The sequence below is a fragment of the Vespula pensylvanica genome, chromosome 8 (genome assembly GCF_014466175.1).
Source record: "Vespula pensylvanica isolate Volc-1 chromosome 8, ASM1446617v1, whole genome shotgun sequence".
Lineage (NCBI taxonomy): Eukaryota > Metazoa > Arthropoda > Insecta > Hymenoptera > Vespidae > Vespula > Vespula pensylvanica.
Genome location: NC_057692.1, coordinates 3,752,614 through 3,775,005, shown reverse-complemented (window position 1 = coordinate 3,775,005; position 22,392 = coordinate 3,752,614). Strand labels below are relative to the sequence as shown.

Sequence of the window (22,392 nt, the reverse complement as noted above, 5' to 3'; positions counted from 1 at the left end):
TATTCGACTTTTCTCGAAAAGACGACGACGACGACGACGACAACGACGACTATTATTTGGAAATTCAATCTCAAAGGAATAAGTACGGTGCTGAAGTCGAGAGAATACTATGACTCTCGGATATAAAAGGACTATCGAAAGGCCAACGTATCGAAAAGACTAAACTATATTGTCACGCGAATGCTATTTCCTCGATTTTTCTTATTACTATCCTTTTATATTTTTCTTTTGCTTTCTTTTTCTCTTTTTCTCTTTCTTCTCTCTTTTTTTTTTTCTATTAAAAGCTATCACAAAAAATTCAATCATCAATCCTATTATAGATAAAAATTCACTCTGGTGTATTACCTGTTACTTTTTTTCTCTCTTTTTTTTTTTTAGTTTAAAAATCAACTTGAAGAAGAAATTCAATTACAATTGTTTATTGTTATTATTATTATTATTATTATTATTATTATTATTATTTTGTCGTTAGAGAAATTGTTGAAAATTAAATTATGTAGTAGTTGTTGGAACCCAAATTTACTTCGGATGAAATTTCATTCGTGATAGCTTTCGAAAGGGTTAAGCTCTAAAATATCCAATTTCAGAATATATAAACTTGATGATTTCACTTAAGTTCAGAGAGTTAAGGTTATAAATTTGCAATAATAATTTACTAAAATAATAAGTAAATGGAAATGTTTGTCGTTCTGTTTAATAACATAGATGCTCGCGAAACTGATCCGGAGATCTAATTTCTTATACGATGCATCGACTATAAAAAACTATATCTTGAAAGATGATTAAATAAAAAAAGAAAGAAAAAAAAAATAACATGGTACGATCAAAGATTTACGCTTGTTTTTCCTTTTATTTAACAAGTAACAAGAAAGAATTAAAAATGTTTCAACGCATTACATAAGCACACAAACTTGCATACATGCATACCAAATTTAAGTTCAAATAACTCGACGTTAAAAATTTCTTTGAAAACGTACTTGATATCGACCATTATAAAAAATAATTTTTTAACGATCGTTTCTTGTCGTATTAAAATTGTAAACGTCTTATTGAACGAATAAAACAACAAAATATAATAAAATCCAATAATAAAACATCACGTAACAATAATTTAAAATGCAAAAAAAAAAAAAAAATACGAATTAAAAATATAAAATAATAAAAAAGGAATTAATCTTTTAATAATAGCTACATGAAACGATATAAAACAACTCGTTTCCATGATCGATGAAAATCTTCGAGGAGATAAATAAAACGGAACAATCATAGATAGATGGATAATAGAAAGAGATGAAAAACCTCTTTCTCTTTCTATTCAAAACAACAAGTAGGAAGAAATGATCTTGGTTCGACTTATGTCACGTGTACTTTGGACGACCGATAAAAGTTTGTTTTCTTGTTTACTTATGCATTTCCACGTAGGCCCATAACGATCCCAAAGGGAACGTAGGCAGCTTCGAGAGTCTCGGGGACACCCCATAAACTCTGAGAAGGAGAAAGAGAAAGATAGAGAGAGAAAGGGAGAGAAAGAGAAAGATATATACGTACGTACGTACGTACATAAGTACATATATACGTATATCATACGTACATCATACATACATATATACATGCATACATACATACATGCATGCATACATGCATACATACATACATGCATACATACATACATACATACGTATGTGCATATATATATATATATATATGAGAGAAGAGAAAGGGGTGGCTCGTGCGAGCTAGCTACATAGCTAGCTAGCTAGCTAGCTAGCTAGCAAGCTAGGTGAGAGTGGTAGAGAAAAGGGAGGGAGAGAGAGAGAGAGAGAGAGAGAGAGGGAGAGAGAGAGAGAGAGAGAGAGAGAGAGAGAGGAGAGTTCAGGGGAGTTGATGGTGGGAAAGAGAAGGGGTAGTGAAAACGGGAGAGAAATGGGCAAGTAGTGGGGGAAATGTAGGGCACTGGGTGATCGAGGCGCACCCTACTACTCCCTGCGTTTCTCGACGCTTGCGTAACTTAACGCTCCCTGCCTTTTACGTCATTGCCGTGGGATGTGACGTCACTATATCGACGACGATCATCTCCCTCGTACCTCGACCGAGTAAAGAGATAGAGATAGAAAAGAGAAAGAGAGAGAAATAGAGAGAGAGAGAGAGAGAGAGAGAGAGAGAGAGAGAGAGAGAGAAATAGAGAGATAGAGAAAGAGAACCGAGCGAGTAAAGTGTTCAAGACGTTTGTATAATACGAACGTTAACAGTCTGGTATGCCTCTTGTCTTTCGATTCGAGGATAACAGGAAGAATCATACGAAAGGTCTTATCATTCTTATATCTCTTTCTTTTTAGGTTGCTTTTCTTAATTTTCTTTTTCTTTCTCTTTTCTTTTTTTTTTTTATTTCTTTTTTATACCTTTGTTTTCCTCTTATCTTCTTCATATCCTACGAAAATATTATCTATCGATCGTCTCTCTCTCTCTTTCTCTCTCTCGCTCTCTTTCTCTCTCTCTTTCTTTCTTTCTCTTTCTATTTTTTTTTTCTCTCTTAACGACGATGATACCTATCCATTTTCTTATGATATATATTTCATGCACGAATGCCCAAAAATGGATGGCCGTGCATATAAGATTTTCTCCGTTGATTCCTTCGGCGGATAGATGAGATAGATGGATGAATAGATAGATAGATAGATAGATAGATAGATAGATAGAGAGTATCGTTAGATGATCATCGTCTATATACACACACACACATATATATATATATATCTCTCACTGTCGTTCGTTTATTCGAACTATGTTAAACGAAGCATAAGCTAAAGTCGAGAAGGGTCGAGGAAAATGTTCCATGGCCCTAAGGCTATGTGGGCATGGTTTGTGGTAAAGAAGGGAAATAAGAAGATGACGAATAAGAGGAACACGAGGAGAAAGAAGATGAAGTAAGAAGAAGAAGAAGAAGAAGAAGGAGGAGGAGGAAGAGAACAAGAAGACGATGATGAAAAAGATGAAGAAGCAAGCTCGAACTCTTAGTTCTTATCTAGGTCAAAGATATGCAGCTACTGTGAACGTGGACCAAGTTGAAGTGTTACTGGCACACGATAAACATCGTCGTCGTAGGGATCTAACGTCTATGACCTTTTGTCGTTTTCTCTCTTCCTTATTCCTTTCAGCTTTAATAACCTGTCCAAGCTTCTCTAGTTTCTCTCCTTCCCTCTCTCTCTTTCTCTATCTCTCTATCTCTATCTTTCTTCAACGGGTTCACGCAAATCCCTTCTGCTGTCCTCGACTCCTCGAAATTAAACGGAAGGATTTAGTTTGCTTCACGTAGATAGAGAGACGATGGTAGAGAGTGAGAGAGAGAGAGAAAGAGACAGAGAGATAAATAATGTATGTATGTGAGGGAGAGAGAGAGAGAGAGAGAGAGAGAGAGAGAGAGAAATATCTTTTGATAACTCGACGATGAGTTATTAGCTGTTCCAGAGCTTTCGGTGTCTTCAGACCTTTCAGACCTTTCAGAGTCACGCTTACTTGTGTTCGTTCGTTCCTTCGTTCTTACTATCAACTTGTTTCTTAAAGATAATTCGATAAGCACTTTCACGTTCGTTGCACGACAAGAGTCCAGGATAATTATCGTCAAGTTCGAAGTTAACTTATTGTATTTGCAAGACGACTTTATCTATCTATCTATCTATCTATCTATCTATCTATCTATCTGTCTATCTTTATCTCTCTCTCTCTCTCTCTTTCTCTCTCTCTCTCTCTCTCTCTCTCTCTCTCTCTCTCTCTCTCTCTCTCTCTCTCTCTCTCTCTCTCTCTCTCTCTCTCTCTCTCTCTCTCGTTGTTCAATTTATCTATAAGGGAATTTAATTCCGTTGCCTTGCAACGAGATTTAATCCGAATCAGATTTATGTTTATGTATATGTGTGTGTTGTGTGTGTATATATGTGCTTGGACATATGAAAAATATCTAGAAAACTATATTTCTATATTCCTAAAATATGAATTTAATTGGGTTCGAGTTACTGTTTGCATATGTATGTATATATGTACGTACGTATGTATCATACTTGTACTGTGTATCAGATTTAAATCAGAAATATATTTATGTGTGTATTCATGTATTAATTATAACGTGATACGATGTTGTCGATAAAATATATTCGTGTTATCTGTAACATGGGTTATTTTATCTTCTTCATCTAAATCATCTAAACTTTACACACGTAAAGAGACACCCGTTTAAACGCGTAACTTCGTTTTGAGATTAAACTTAACCCATTACTTCCTTTCTTTTCTAGATTAAATATATCAACCGAGATAAGTCGGGTAGGGATAAGTTTCGTTGAAAAAGAAAATCGAAGCAGCTAGGATCTCGGTTCTTAACTCGTTTCGTTTGAACACCTGGTCACCATAACGAAATCGATAGATAAGATGTCTATCGTGGACAATTTGTAAAGGAAAAAAAAAAAAAAAAAAAAAAGAGAGAGAGAGAGAGAAGAAAAAGAAGAGAAGATGAAGAAGAAGAAAGATAAAAAGGAAAAGAACATTTTGCGAAGAAAATCAATAGATAGATACATATAAGTATGTATCTACATACACACACACACACACACACACACACATATATATATATAAATGAATTATCTTCTACTATTCGAAGAACGCAATATTATTTCAACTACGAAGATCGCTATCCGAGCAAATTAGCTCGAACTAACGATATAATCTGCTTCGTGTGCTGTACAATCGCATTTCCCTCGGTTTACTAGTACGGCTCGTCGTGAAATTTAAGCGAAGCTTAATTTGGTAAACAGTTCCGTCGCGAATCATTACTGCGAGCCGTGTTAATAAAAGGCAAATATTTAGGGGAAACCGAATAAGCCGATAACGGTTATTGGTCCATAACTTGATGCTATAAGAAATCGATCGAATTTTTTTCATTATTAACATAATTATTATTATTCATAAAGAGAGGGAAAGAGAGAGAGAGAGAGAGAGAGAGAGAGAGAGAGAGAGAGAGAGAGAAATAAAAAATTACTCTTCGACTAAGTCAACTGAATTTATCATCAATGGTATTATTTTTCATTTTTTCATTACAAAATTAGATAATTATCATTAGAAAAAAAAAGAACGAAGTAGAAAAAATAAAGAATAAAATTAAAATCAAAATAGAGTGACTTTGTCATTATTATTATTATTATTATTATTATTATTATTATTATTATTATTATTATTACTATCAATATTAAAAAAAAAAGAAAGAAAGAGAGAGAGAGAGAGAAGGAAATGACGATTAATCCAAAATCGCAAGCGCAAACGTTTAAAACAAAAAGTCGCAGAGAGGCGTGTTATTTTTTGCCTGTGTGATCGATCTATTAAATCGATCGTATTCTAACCCGTAGTTCGTAATAGGTATGCGACGATTCAAACAACCGCGGGACGATTTAACTTGCCGTTGCCGATTGTGCGACGCGTACAACGACGAGGAGTGAAAATAAAAAAGAAAAAAGAAAAAAGAAAGAAAAAAGGTCCGTAGGAATTCGGTAGTCGTTCTACGCTTCGGAATTTTTAGATTGAGATCCATCCATGAACGAAATCCGATTTCCTTTGAAAGGAAACAACGAATAATCCGGTAGTTCCGTTCGACGATTCGACGTCGGACATAACGTCCATTCGATTTTATCCTTCTAAAGTTATTTCTCTTCTTTTTTTCTCTTTCTTTTTCTTTCTATTTGTCTCTTTATCTCTTTGATGGTATATAAAAGAAAGTAACATTAAAAAAAAAAAAAAAAAAAAAGACAAGTAAAAAGAAATAGAGGATACATAGGTATTGTAGTATAAAGTAACAAAATTATGTTTAATTTTGAGTAATATATCGATTTATATATACGAAGATCGATTTATATCGTTTTGAAGAAGAAAAAAAAAAAAGCTCGAAAATATTTCATTCCGATAATTGTAATAATAATCACTTTTTTCTTTCTCCTTTTTTTTTGTTTCTTTTTTTTTTTTGTACAACGAACGTGCATTATTTTTTTCATATTTGTCCATCTATTAAGTATTAATATTATTATGGATAAGATCCGGTTGATATTGTTATTTTTCGTTCGTTAATATTCTGCTTGGAAAATACTTCTTGAATGACGTCACCGAGTTTTAAATTCTCTATTGGATATTACATAAAATATTTTCATCAAATTTTCGAGATATTTGTATCTTAAAAAAGAAATAAAAAAGAAGAGAGCCGTAAATTTCTCAAATTGTCCCCGTACATATGTACGTACGTACGAACACATATACTCTTTATATATTTCAACAAAAAATCATTTCGATCTTTCTATCATTAATATAAAACCAATCTGCAATTGTCGTATGTCAATAACAAATACGAATACGAGTGATACGAGAGAGTAAATAATTAATTTTAAAAAATCGAAAATTTGGAACGAAACGTAATAACGTCCAGTTCTGTGTCCACGATAAAAAAAGAAAAAAAAAAAAAAAATAGAAAATCATATCGCTCGAACAATATTTTTCCTTTTCTCCTTACGATATTTTACGTGACACAAAAATCCCAAGATTATAGGTAAGAAGTAACGAAAGAACGAATCCAAGGGAATAAACGTTCGAGCTCAGAAGAAACAAAATAGTTTTTTGTCCCGTTTTCTCTTATCATACGAAATTCTCAACATTTCTAACAAAATATCTCAAATATATACGTTTCTTCCCTTAGAAATCCGTTCTACAACCATCCCCCTTTCTATTATCCCATCCTAGGAACCTAGAAACTATCGTTTTTATTGTTGGAAACGAATATCTCGCTATAGTCGGATTATTTTCATCATAGGCGAACCCGTACACTTACACCTATATATCCACGACAATTTTTGCACGAAATGACCCGTTTCTATCAAAAGCGATCGGGCTCGACGACTTATTGTTCTCTTTGTACCTAATACGTACGTACTTACGTACGTACGTACGTACGTACCTACCTACGTATGTATGTATGTATGTATCTATCTATTCGAGGTGCTTGGACACGTTTCTCAGCTCGCTTTTCGAAAGTAACATTTTCGAGGGCAACGTCTCTCAAGTGGATTTTAATGAAGAGAAATTCCCTTCCAAGTGGTAACAGGATCGTGCCAGAATTTCGACTTTTTTTTTTTTTTTTTTTAAGAAAAAAAAAAGGATTGAAGTTTGTCCTTCAAAATGTTCTTCTTTCTCTATTCCCTTTTGAAGTTAAACTTAAGGATGTTAGACGGATATATAGGTAGTTACGTTACCTATGTGTTTTCAATCTGTGCATCGTATTATTGGTAAAAAATAAATCAGAAAAAAGGAGAAAGAAAAAAGGAAACGGAGAAACAATAAAAACAAAACATTTCTTTTCAGTTTTCTATTTTTGTGTGTGTCTGTATATATATTATATATACACATGTATCTCAGTTCTATCATCGTTCCATTGGTTCCTCAAACTCGCAATCTCTTTGCATCCACGTTCCAGTGTATGTGTATATGTATGCGTCTCTCTCTGTCTCTCTCTTGGTGTTGAACTCGAATCTATCCCGTGTTCTCCTCTCTTTCCGAGAGCAGATCGATACAACGGAGTCTGCGTCTCCAATCCGTATGAATATATATATATAGTTCGGTAGGTTGCGGTACACCCGGTATATTCCCCAGGCGTACAGGGTGCTCTAAATTCAACGGTGCCTACGTGTTTCAAGGAGATTACTACGAGAGTAACAAGGAAAGAGAAGGATTATGCCAACGGAATGATTCTGTAAGACGAAATCTCGAAAAAGGTAAGAACTGTTCTATATCTATGTATGTGTGTATTTCTGTGTGTGTGTGTGTGTATTTGTTTATTGCGTGTATGTGTGTATAAGAGAGAGAGAGAGAGAGAGAGAGAGAGAGAGAGAGAGAGAGAGAGAGAATATCTAACTATAAATTAAACGGGTATCTCGTTCAAAGTTTTACCTCGAATTTGAACTTCTCATTTTCTTTCTATGAATTCTCTTCGGTATTAATGGTACTTCATATCTAAACTATTTTCTTAATTTTACTTCAAGTTTACCCAAGGCTTCGAATCGATAAGATAATATACGTATTTTAAGTATGAAAATTTCGACGATCCAACGAGAGATATAGATAGATAGATAGATAGATAGATAGATAGATAGATAGATAGATAGATAGATAAGTAAATAAATAGATAGAGAGAGAAAAGAAATATTATTCATTTTAGATCGATTTCGATAGATAAAAAAAATGGAAATAATAATGAGATAATAACGATAAAAGATTAGAAAATATTATTAGGCATGGACATAAGTGACAGATGTAGATAATATTAGATATTAGATAATAAAGATAAGAATATACACGATGTAGTACATAACGATCGTATCAAAAAGAGAAAGAGAGAGAGAATCATAATTCATATCCATAGGTTTTGATAGAAAATAGATAGAAATAATGATGAGATAGTAAGGAAAGAAGATTAGAATATTATTAGACACGGACGTAAGAGACAGATACAGATAATATTACATATAAAGTAATAACGATAAGAATATACATGGTATAATACGTAATGATTGAAATTAGAAGAGCGAGAGAGAGGATCATAATTCATTTCTATGGAATACGATAGAAAACAGACAATAATAATGACGAGATAGTAACGATAGAATATTATTACGACAGATGAGAATATTATTAGATGTATACGTAAGAGATTTATGCAGTATTAGATAACACAGATAGAAATGTATAAGATATAGAATGTATATAAAGATAGAGAAAGGGAAAGAGAAAGAGATAGAGATATATATATATATATATATATATATATATATATATATATATATAATTCATTTATATAAATTTTTATAGAAAAGACAGAAATAATTACGCTGCAGTAACGATAGAATATTATTAGATAAATACGGAAACACAACATATAGAAATATTAAATTAGATATTAGATAATAACGATAGGAATATATACAAAAGCATCGAACATATAATCAACCAAAGAAGAAGAGTATAAAATAATTCATTGCTACGGATTTGAAAGGGAAAATAAATTGAAATAATTACAGTATATCGAAAGGAAACATAAAAATGAATAAAAACAATATAGTTAATCGTTAGAATATTATTAGTGATATCGGTAAAGGATTAATTTCGAATAAAGATACGAATATACATATATAGAACGTAAATAAAAACCGAGAGCTAGAGAAGAGAAAGAGAAATATGAATAATATTTTTTATTAAAAAGGATTTTAAATAACTATCTTCCTCGTTTCGTTTTTAATTACCGAAAAGAACTCGAGATCGATTATAAATGAATTCACAAAGTGAATTTTAATAAACGTCCCCACATTTTATCAAATTTACTTTCATTTTTAACGAGCGCAAGAGAGCGAAGAGAAAAAAAGAAGGAAGGAAGGAAGGAAAAAAAAAAAAGAAAAGAAGAGAAAAGAAAAAGGGCGAAGAAAAAAAGAAAGCGACAGAAAAGAAAAGAAAAGAAAGAAAAAAGAGAGAGAGAGAGAGAGAGAGAGAGAGAAAAACAGTGATAAACAGAAAAGAAACAGAGATAGACAGAAACGAAGAATCTCGTACGAGCTATGGATTTTCTCGAAATCGATAAGACGTTCGCCTTTAATACGGAATAAGAACAGCCGGAGTGGGCAAAACAAAAGAGTTACCTATTCCCGTGGCTTCATGCTCCAGTTAACATTTAACAGTTAAAACCGGAGAGTGCCGCGAAGACTCGATAAATTCCGACGACTGACCCGTACTTACTATGTATATACCTCCGGTTTCCGCGTGACCGAGCTGATATACCTATCTAACCTCTTCCACCCTCCCCCACTCCTTCCTCCACCCCCTTTCTCTTTCTCAACCCCTCGTTCCTACCTATACCATATCCCGAATCTCGGAACTTTTCATTCGAACTTAACGTTCGACCTTTCGGAAAAGGAAATCTATTTTTTCTTTTTTTTTTTTTTTTTCTTTTTTTTTTACGCATGTATCCAATCATATAATCTTAAATCTTCGATCACTGCTCAGTCTACGACGACCTATTCCGATTTTTTTTTCTATTTTTCTTTTATTTTCTTTTCTTTTATTTATTTTTTTTTTTTTTTTTTTGTAAATCGTTCTTCGTTATCGAGCGATCGAATTGTTTTCAATGTCCTATCTTTTCTTTTTTCGTTGCGTTTTGTTTGGTTGTTGTTTATCTTTCTTTTTCTTTTTCTTTTTTTTTCTTTTTCTTTTTGGCGTACATTTCCGATCGTTTATAACATCGATCGTTAATAATAATTAAATGTAATTTGATGTAATATATAATTAAATATGATAATTAAATATAGCCGGTGCTTCCGCGTTATCCCGAGTTTGTAATTTTATTCTATAAGTTCGTTATTAATTATAGAGTACGTATCGAGCAATTTTAATGCTAACGATATACTTTTTAAAATTAAAGAAGCTAAGCTTATTTCGATGTTGTAAAATATATCAAGCTGTGATAATTGCAACTTATGATTTAATGAATCGTTTGTAATTTTTATGATTTCTACTTATAATGTGTTCACGTGTTCTTTGTAATTTTGTTATTGTTATTGTTATTATTATTATTATTATTATTATTATTATTATTATTATTATTATTATCATGATCATTAGTGCAACTATGAGGCGGATACGTCCAAATTTCGCAGTCGACGAAATTAATCACGCTCGTTCTAATCACTGTCGCGACGTTTCAGCTTGTATACGATAAATGACGCATAAAGAGAGACAGAGAAACAGAGAGAAAGGACGAAAGTGATAACAAAATGTAAAATCGTGAAATGTCAGTAATTATGCCGTAATAAAAGTAATATAAATCAGACGAAAAATTCTACGCCCTACTCAATTATTCAAATTTTCATAATGAGAAATAAAACGCATACCTTTCAAAATTAATAATCTATCCCTTTAATACATTTTTTATTTTCTTCCTCCTCTTTCTTTTCGTGTAAATGATATTTGGAAAAATATTATCAATAAATAAAAGTAACGAATCTCAATAAATAAAGAACGAGTCTTTTATTTACGAAATAAAATAAAAAAAAAATAAAATAAAAAAAAAAAAAAGAAATTAGAAAAACACGAAATTAACGAGCGAAATAAAAGTCGTCTCTTTGTCTATAACTTTTGTCCTCGCCGTTCATAAATTTACAATACAAGAGAGAAAGAGAGAGGGAGAAAGAGAGAAAGAGAGAGATAAAAAGAATGGCGACATTGCGTCGAGCTCATGCTGCGCATTTAAACGATATTTTTCGTTAAAATTGGGACGGTTTTTAGGGCGGCAAGTAGAAAGGAGTGGAACTATCGACGACCAGCTAATGTGGAACGACATGAGTGCGTTCCACCCAACCCCTCCTATCACTCTCCCTTCCTTAACCCTCCTCACCTTCTCTCTCTCTCTCTCTCTCTCTCTCTCCATCCCTCTCTGTGTCGCGCGCGCCCTCGCAGGACCAGAGGGCAACGCGTATTCTGCATCATTGACTGCCGGTAGACACGAAAAACAACGTTGATCGATTTAGATTCGCCATTTCTGTCAATCAAAATCGCTCGTTTCTTCAATCATCTTCGAGAAAGAATTTTCTTTTCTTTTTTTTTTTTTTTTGCCATAGTTAGATAGAATAATTTTTTTTATATAGTTGGAACATACAACATATTATTTTTTTAGTTGGTTGATTATTGCTATTATTATTATTATTATTATTTTGTTTTATAGTCAGAAGAATGTTATTTATTTTTTTTAGAATAAATATTTTTATAATTAAAATAAGTATATATATATATATATATATATATATATATATATATATATATTTAATCCATCAAAATGTTATGTTGATTTATGCGGTACAAAATTATTATCAAATAAAATCAGATTCTCGTCTAAATTATAATCTGGAATATAATTATTGTATGAAAATTAATATAGGAAAATTAATATAGGATATTTTGATAGATCTAAGAAGTATTTTCAATGAATATTTTACCTAGATAATCATACGATAGAGTTTTCTTGAAAGCAATCTTACGAGAAATAATAATAATGATAACGATAATAATTTTTCTTCATGACGGATATCATTTTTCTTTTTTTATATTTATATTACGTATTAATTGAAGTTCCATCCGCTTAGTGCAAATAAATATTTTCGAATTAAACGATACTTTTCGAGGGACCTAACAACAATGTTCCTAATGAATATTCATCGAGGATAATTATACACGAATAAATTCTAATGAAAATAATTCATTTAGATAATAAATAATAATTCTTCTCTCTGATAACATTAATTTTCTAATTATTAATTCTACGAAAAAAAAAAAAATCTTATTCGCTTAGTCCTCCATTATTTAAAAATTTAAAAAAACAGAAAAAACCTTCTCGTTACCTCGAATATGACAATATCATAATGAATATTCATGGAATATTATTATACGATATATATATATATATATATATATATATATATATATTGTACGAAAATAAATTTTATTCAGAAACAATTTATCGAGATAATAAATAATAAATCTCATCTGCGATAATATACATTGTTATTCTAACGAACAATTCTATGAAACAAAACAAGAAAATAGAAAGACAAGAATCTTATCCATTTAATATAAAATTATTTTAAAAATTAAATAAGGACAAACGAAGAACAAAGACAAAAGACAAATATCGATATAGCATATTAATTAATTTCAAAACGAATATTCGTCCTAGATAATTACACGTATAAAAAACACATTCGAAAGCACGATTGATCTATAAAAATAAATAATAATTAATTCTCATCTCGTTCTGTTTATCTATTAACGAAGGATAGATTCTAAAAGTTTTCTACTTGTAATTAAAACAAAAACCCATTCCGATTACACAATGTACTATGATCGACGTCGTCCCTTAAAACGTGAGTGTCCAATTAGTGTCGGAATATAAACGAGGTGAGTTAAAACTCGCGAATGGATACGCCTCGTTTATTGGTACTCTTTCATCGATGTAACGATCGATAGATATCATCGACGCAACGAAATAAAAAAAATAAAAAAATAAAAATATATATATATATATATATATATATATATATATGTATACATGAACGATGAAAGACAAACGACATTAGTTTAAAAGTTAGTTCATTCGTTCGTTCGATATCGTTCAATTTCGGTATGGGTTTGTAAAAGCGAGCGTTCGCATTTTCAGTTAAATGCAAATGGCGCGCGTATTCTATTAATAAAATTCCAACGAGAGACACGCGTTTTGTTTTCATTAGATCGTTCGTTGACGCGAGTCCATAAAGTGACTGTAAAACGGCCAGATCTGGAAAATACGCACGCACATATATATATATATATATATATATATATATATATATATATATATATATATATATTTATGTACATATACTTAAGTATACTGTCTTTAAATATGTAGTAGTAACGATTACTCGAAATAGAATTTCCTACTTTTTTTCTTTTTCTTTTTCTTTTTTTGCTTTTTTTTTTCTCTTCCTCTCTTTTCTTTCTTTTTTTTTTTTTTTTTAACCAGACTTGAGTTTTGCATCGTTTCGCGGACTCCTCGACGACGACGAATTTGCGTGAATTTATTCGCATAGCAACACAAACGAATTTACACCACGAGAGAGAGAGAGAGAGAGAGAGAGAGAGAGAGAGAGAGAGAGAGAGAAAGAGAGAGAAAATATATTAAACGTATGCGTTTTCCGCAGGCCCTAGATTTTAACTTCCCAATGTAATCTCAACGATGGCGGTTCAAAACTCGTCGAGAAATTTCCACGTTCTAATGAATTCCTCTACTTTTCTCTTGTACATATCATACACACACACACACACACACATTTATATATATATATATATATATATATATATAAATGTGTATATACTCATATTACGTGCCTCTTGAAAACGCCTATTAAACGCCTACAAAATTAAAGACCTAAATATAATAATATCCAGGATAATTCTAAAAAAAAAAAAAAAAAGAAAAAAGAGGAATAATTACTCGTTCCTCTCGCGAACGGAATTATCGTTCTGCTATTATTACTTTTGAAATTAGATTTATCTCGATTTGTTTCTTTCGTTTCATTTTTAAACGACTCATAAAAATATTTTCATAACAATTTTATATTAATCTCTTGAATTTTATTAAGAAAGAAATGAATATTTGTCGAATAATCGTAATTTAATTCTTTTCTAAAAAAAGAAAAGTTTAATCAAATATGAAAAAAAAATATATATATATATGTATATGTATAAGATAATCAGATATGTATAGGATAATAATAGATACGTATAGTCGGTCAATAACCGGAAACAATTATTAAATATCGATAAGCTAACAAGAATTGTTCAGTGAGAATATTTCTGTTAATAATATACCTAAATGCTTTATCGAGCATCAATAATTAAACGACTAAGATGACGAGGGTAATTTAAAATTCATCATGTTTCCGAGATTGACGTCAAATCGATTCGTAAACCTATCGAAGTGATACCAAAATGAAAGCAAAATGAGAAATTCGAAATTCTCACGAATAAATATCGATATTACATTATATAGTATATCCTACGTAATACAAAATATTCCAATTAAATACGAATATACATATAACGATAAGATTAACGCATTATATAGTACGTATCGTATAAAAGCATTAAATGCCAACAGAACAAAAAGAGAAAAAGAAAAAAAAAAAAAGAAAAATTTTTAACTATAAATAAAACGTTTCTCGAAAAGTGTATGAGTTATCGGATAAACCATTTGTTAATGTCAACTGCAGGATTCTCGATACACGAAGTCGATATTTGTATCGACGTCGATGAACGTTTTTAATATTCGTGCTGAAAAAAATAGCTGGTACTATGAATAGTTTTTTCTGTGGTAACGAACGAGACGAGAGAAAAAAACAGAAAAGAAAAGAAAAGTACATTAGGATTCTAAACATTTTTTTTTTTTATGACAGCTTAGACAACTAATCGCAGTATTATTTCCTTCTCATTCTCCGTCTCTAACAATCAATAATATCAAAATTACAAACAAGAAATAATAAATACACGACGAGTCCAAAATTTCTAGATGATCTCAAATATCAATTACTCGTTTCGAAATCTTTCAACTTGAAACAAATTTTCACTTTATTTTAATACTTTTAAAGTTAAACAAGCTTAACTATCCGACCTAGGAAAAAAGAGGAAATGATAAAAATAAAGATAAAAATAAAATCTACTTTCAAAATCACTGCTTATTGACACTTTCTGATCAATCTTTTTGATGTACATAAATTTTTAACCTACCCTATTGTATTTTTTTTTTTTTTAGCAAAAAACGTAAACGAAATGAATGAATGAATGAATTATCTAATAATCCGTAACGAGAAGAATGAGAGTAGAAAATTTTAATCCACTTTGCAAGATGAATTTTTTACGAGCAAAAATTCTTCATCGATTTAATCGTTCAATTTCAATATATACATACACATACACATACACATACATAACACATGCTTTCTCTCTCACTCTCTCTTTCTTTTTCTCTCTATATGTCTTTCTCTGACAGAGTAACAGCAAGGCGACAAGTACGTCGTTTGCAGGCTTCAAAAGGCGACAAACCCCTCAAAGGTCGCGAGACAATGCTCGTTTCGACTTTGACAGTAATTCCCGCATTGTTTTGCTTAACCCCTGCGCCACGACCGAGATTCTTCTCGGCGGTCGTTGAAAAGCGCTTGGAACGCGGTGGGATGAGAAAAACGATAGCTGCCGTCGCTCGAGCGTCTGAAAGAGGTTACGATTAGCTCTCTCAGCATCCCCCTCCTTCCTTCCCCCATTCACCTAAACAGCGACACCACCCTCGCTCAAAAAATTGAGCACCCTATTCGAATATAACTGGGGAGAAAGAAAAACAAAGATAAAAACAAAGTATTATTCTTATCGAAGAAATTCTATATTATAAAGAATTTGATATTTATGAATCAACGATGATTGCACCTTCGTATATTTTGTTTAAAGATATTTTAAAATATTCGAATGGTTTTAGATATAATGCATATGTGTGTGCGCGTATAGGTTTATATATATATATATATATATATATATATATATATATATATATTGTGTGTGTGTGTGTATGTATATAAATGTACAAGATATCTATAAATAAAAGTTTTTAAAGATCATCAAAAACATGCAACACTTTATTACAATTTTTATAACTAATATTACGTATCAACAAATCAATTCTCCCCTTATAAAAAATATTTATCTAATCATCCAATCATATTAGATTATAATAAAAACGAACAAATATTTGCTTTGTCTTTCTCTCTTTTTTTTTTCAATCTCACACTCAGTGCCGAAGAAAATGATTAATTGTTATTTATCGAATGTAAATTTCTTGTAAATATTAAGGAGCGAACCCCGATCGAAGGGTTCGTCATTCGTTATCAGGTTTATTGGAAAACGCTTGGTGCTGGCTTTCAGTTTCGTGTATCTATCGGAGCTTTAATGGAGCGTCAAGTATTTGACGACTGTTAGAAAGAGTCTTCGATCTTCGTTTTAGCCATAGCTAAAGGTACCTAAAGCGTGATTATGATAGGACAGCTCGATCACAGTAGTTTCCACCGATTTAATGTCGATGTCGTCGACGTCGTCGAGATCGTTCATCCCTCGTTCCTTTTTTTTTCCTTTCTTTTTTCTTTTCTTTTCTTTTTTTTTTTTAACTACTTTTCTTTTCTTTTTCTCTTCTTTTTTTTCTGTCCACCTCCTTTTCCTCCTCCCTTTTCTCGTTCTCCGATTGTGAACGAGATTTAAGTTACCCAATCGATCTATCTCTTTCGCATCGTCAGCGTTTAAATCGTCTTCGACAGTAGTTTTCAAAGCCAATGCTTTTGAAACTGGACAGAATTATTGATCGAACATGAGTTATGAGCGAGACGAGTCTTATCGTCAATAATAACGTTCCTTCTATCCTAATCGTCGTTTTTACATAAATCAATGATTTTCGACTGACGTTAATATTTTTCTTCGAGAAAAGTCCTCCCCTTTATTTCTTTTCTTTTTCCTTCTTTTTCTTTCTCTTCTCTATACTTATACATCAGTATCGATGTATTATATACGAAGAAATAATTATCATTCTATAATAATTTATTCATTTTTATTGTAATCTCGTTAATTTCTCGTTTAATCGAACGAAACTTAAACATAAGCACACGCTTTTAAAAATTTCGAATCAATTTCGACATCGATATTATTTGCGGTAAAAATCTTTCTGTCTTACTCTGTTTTAATAAATAATAATAATAATAATAATAATAATTCCTCTCTTTACTCGTGGATGGAAGAAAATCATTCCGAGAATGTTCATTTCTTTTTAATAACCTCGAGAGAAAAAGAAAATCAAGATGGAAGATAACAAGATATTAAAAAAAATAAAAAAGAAATAAAAAAAAAATGTAACTAAAACAGAAATAAAAATATCGTAGATCCAACAACAATATAACGATACTATTCTACGAACGGAGAAAGGTGAGAGAAGATAGAAAATGATTTGTATTCGTCAGATATGACATAGAAATGGAAGCAAGTAAAACTTTTCTTCTTTGAAAAGTCTCTTTCCATCTCTCTCCCTCTCTCTGATTTTCGAGAGGTGTGAGAACAGTAGGGCTAACGAGTAATGGCCTAAGGGCTGACGAGCTAAGTCGTAATCTACTCGGTGTATTCAACACACGTTGGATGGTGACAGTCAACGATGGTGTAGTACGGTGGTCATTCTTCAAAAGAAGAGGAAGGAGAAAAAGAAAAAAAAAAAGAAGCAAAAGAAAAGAAAAAAAGAAAACGAAGAGGGAGCAAAAATAGAAAAAGAAAGAGAAAGAGAAAAGGAAACGGGGAAAGAAAAAGAGGGAGATAGTAAGGAAAGAGTGAAGAAGAGAAGAGAAAAGAAAAAGAGAGAAAAAAGGAAATAGAAAAAACGAGACGAAGAAGACGAACAAAGGGATACGAGTGGTGATGATAGTGGTGATGGTGGTGGTGGTGGTGGTGATAATGATAATGACGATGACGACTACGATGACGAAGATGGAGGGAAATGCAGAAGACGAGTGGTGGATGTTGGTGGTAATGCAACAGAGTGGATGGAGGGGGATTGTAAACAACCATTGGTTGAAAAAAAAAGCTGAGAGATTAGTCACCCCTTTTACAAGAGATTACTTACTCGTTACTTAAAAGAAGAACTCGTTTCGTATGACACGTCCTCCATTACTTTTCTTCTTTTACTTTTACTTGTTCTTTCTCTCTTTCTTTCTCTTTCTATTTTTTTTTTCATCAGCCTATCTCTTCTTTTCTCTCTCTCTCGAGCGAACGAACGAACGAACGAACGAACGAACGAACGAACGAACGAACGAACGAACGAACGAACGAACGAACGAACGAACGAATGAACGAATGAACGAGCGCGAGCGCAATATGACGTCGATAAATCCGGAGATGTCGTAATATCGATTATCCCTGGGATTACGTGTACGATATAACAGGTGGAAGAGCGCATGAAAATAAACGACACGATGAGAACGATCGAAGAAAAGCTTCCGTTATTACTACTACTACTATACTACTATGTCTATTACCGATACTATTACTACTATTACTGATATCACTACTACTACTATTACTCTACTACTATTGATATTACAGTTACTACTACTACTACTACTACTACTACTACTACTATAATTTATTATTATTATCAATATTATGAGAGTTTTATGATAAACATTTTCTCCTACGAGAAAAAGGAAAGATATATATCTAATATATTCTTATATTTTCATACGAAGCTATGCTGCTCCAAACATTTTCCCCGATCTAAAATTTAAAATATCCTTAAAACATCTCTCATGGGATTTTTTTTTTTATTATTATAAGTGATCCTTCTGAAACATTCTCACCGATTCCAACGCCATTTTAACGGGATTATTTTTAGGAAAAGAATTTTGACAGTCGGACGTACAATCGGACAGAATATTTTTCTACAACAGCGAGAATGATAATTTTGTAAGCTTAAAAGTTTCTGTGTGAATTCTTTTTTTTTTTTTGTTTTTCAAATTAAATATCATTTTATCTTTGTTACTGTTATTTTTTTTTTTCTTTTTTTTCTTTTTATTTTGAAATTGAAATGTTTCACAAAGCGCGGAGCAGAATTTTTCGACGTATTTATGTCGGCTTGCTTCAAATTTTTTCTTTTCTCTTGTGAATTCTAAAAATTATGAAAAGAAAATTTCATTCTACGTATGTTATATTTATTTGATAATTTGTTAATGAATAATTTATTATTTTCTTACAACAAGATATGGAATTTTCGGATTAAAGAAGAACAAGCAGTATTCGTTCTCTTAAATAAAAAACAATAAAAGAGAAAAAAGAAGATACAAAAGGTCGTATCGATGAATTAATTATTATAATTAACTTTTACTAAACTGTTGTATTACACTTATCCTATTATTTATAATGAAAGTTATGTTAGATAATTACGAGAAGATTTCCTGTCGACCGACCGTAATTACTGGAAATGTTCGCATTGAAAATGTAATTTCCTCTGTTCGATACCAAGATAACGTTCCCCTTGTTTGTTTTCACCCTCGGGATACCTTAGGTGAGTAAACTATTATTCAACGTAGCCGCAGATGTGGTTGGGATCGGGTAACGTAGTAATTCGCCAAACTGCGACTACGGAAAACGAGAAACCAAAATGATTTGCTTCAATTTCAAATAGAATCGATCAAACGATCCAACTGGTAGGTATCGATCGCATTGAAATTATTAAGTGTAAAAGGGATCCCAATCAAATTCAAAGTGAATATAAAATTTTAATGACAAAAGGAAAAGAAAGAAAAAATTAATTGTAGCAAGAGGAGAAAAAAAATTCTTTTAATCGCAAAGAACTTATGGATATTCGAAAAATTTGTAGAAATTTTAAATCGGACGAAATTAGAATGTGACATTTTTATCTTCCTCTGTTCTTTCTTTTTTTTATATATATATATATCTGGCAATAAATAAATATGACATGTAGCCGAAGGTTGGCCGAAGGTTCTTATAAAAAGGCTATCAAAAGTATCAATTTTTAGACAAATTTTCTTTCCTCTTGCAGCTCGTAAAACTACAAGGAGTAACTTGTAATATTACAATCTTAAAAAGTCTCAAAAAAAAAAAAAAAAAAAAAAAAATCTTTAAAATCGTCCAAGAACTCTTACATCTCTATTTTCTCTATTTTCTACATTTACAAATATTTACTGTTAATTAAAAACTCGTCCATGCAATAACATAAATTATCAACTGATCCGAACACAAATGACATACTCGATAACTCTAGTTTTACATTTGTAACGTTTCAAACAACATCATTATTACTTATATCGATAGAATTATTCACCCAAACGAAAAGAGATAATTAAAATATACTCATAAATCAATTTTATCTTAATTCGTTAAGAATGTAAATCGTATCATCGCGATAAATGAAGAAGCGATTAGAAATATTGATAAAGTCTCTCTCTTTCTCTCTGTGGAATATAACAAAACTCGCGATAATGTCGCGATAATAGAAAGAAAATTTAGAACGTACAAGAAAGAAAGAAAGAAAGAAAGAAAGAAAGAAAGATAAAGAAAGATAAAGAAAGATAAAGAAATTGAATTTGAAGAAGAGATCAGGAAGAGTTTGCCTTCGGGGTTTCCTTTTAGATGTTTTCCACTTTCTTCTTTCCTTTTCCTATCTTAGTTTCCTTACCATGATCAATTTGTCGACTCGTTGGCGTCAATTTATCGTGTCCAACCCCCCGTAGGAGGTTATTTCCGTCTGGCGATGGTCGGCCTCGAGCTGGAAAACCTCCCTCGTAGGTTGGTTGCTTCGTATACGTACATACGTATGTACATACGTATGTACATACGTATGTACAACACAACACATCGACTATGGATAGGAAGCCACTGTTTTAAAGAGCGTATCGAGGTAATTCGTGCCTTCGCCGTGGTGGCACAAGGTCAGGAAAATCGATAGAACGCAGACAACGAGGTAACGATGCCACGAACCGATACCAGCCACCTCTTCGGTGACGTTAGTTTGTGTACCGGTTCACCCTATCAGCTTTTATATATCTCTATAGTCCATTGAGAAAAACAAGGAAATGTTTTCTTTCCCTTTTACCTTCATGTCACATTATTTATATATAATTAAATGTGTTTATGTATGGGGTATATATATATATAAAAAATATGGTAGATGGGTAAGGTATACTTATCTATTGTATAAATGTATGTATACGTATGATTAGTATGAGTGTATGTGTACATACGTATGTATGATTAAATTGGATAAAAAGAAAAATATCAAAGATGTTTATATATATATATATATATATATATATATATATATATTTAAGCGTTCGAAATTATTTAATATTAATGATGATGACGATGAAGAAGACGATGATCATACGACAGTTATCATTTTTATGGGATATTTCTCAAAGAAATTTCGAATCTTCCCTCTCAAAAGAAAGAAAGAAAAAAAAAAGAAATAAAATGGAAAGAAAGGAAAGAAGATATATGTTGACTAGCAAAATAAATTGTGCTGGTCCGAGGAACATCAAAAAGAAGTGTAAGAAAACTATGCGTTAAAAATGTATGTAGGTCGTTCATTGTTATGTTCAGAAAGATGAACGACAAAGCTTTGTTTATTTGGAAAAGTTATGTTAAGGAGTATCCTAGGCACATATACGCGTATATATATATATATACATATATGTATATATATATATATATATATATACATATATAATTGTGAAGGACGCCCTCGCAAAGTGCATAATTTTCTCGTTAAGGAGAGTTTAATGGAATTAGCCTCGTTTTGAAAACGAGCCCCAAATGCCTTTGGTGAAACGGTTTGTCAACGAGAATGCCTTTGGTACACTTAGGGTTCCCCCTAACTTTTTGTTCAAGAACCAAAACAACAAAACGTAATTGTTGTTACTCCCGGGCTATATTCCCACGTTAATTCTATTAAAAATGTTTGGTATAATTATATAATCGAATATATATATATATAATATATATATATTAAAAAAATATTTCTTTTACAATTCAAGCAACTTTGAAAAGTCCATAATCGTTTAATTTTAAATATTAAACTTTTTTTTTCCACTTAATAACAATACAACGAAAGAGAAGAAACTTCTTTTGGATCTTCTCGTTTAATTAAATTATTTAAAAGGTAAGGTAAGATAGAGAGATCGATGGAAATAAAAGTTGTAATTATTGTTT

The 22,392-nt window shown here is 31.6% G+C and overlaps 1 protein-coding gene across 5 annotated transcripts in view; it reads right to left on the bottom strand.

Moving 5' to 3' along the window:
• The window catches only part of LOC122631133 (solute carrier family 12 member 4), an 80,069-nt gene that overhangs the window by 28,981 nt on the left and 28,696 nt on the right, over positions 1–22,392 (bottom strand). The gene's annotated exons all lie outside the window — the stretch shown is intronic.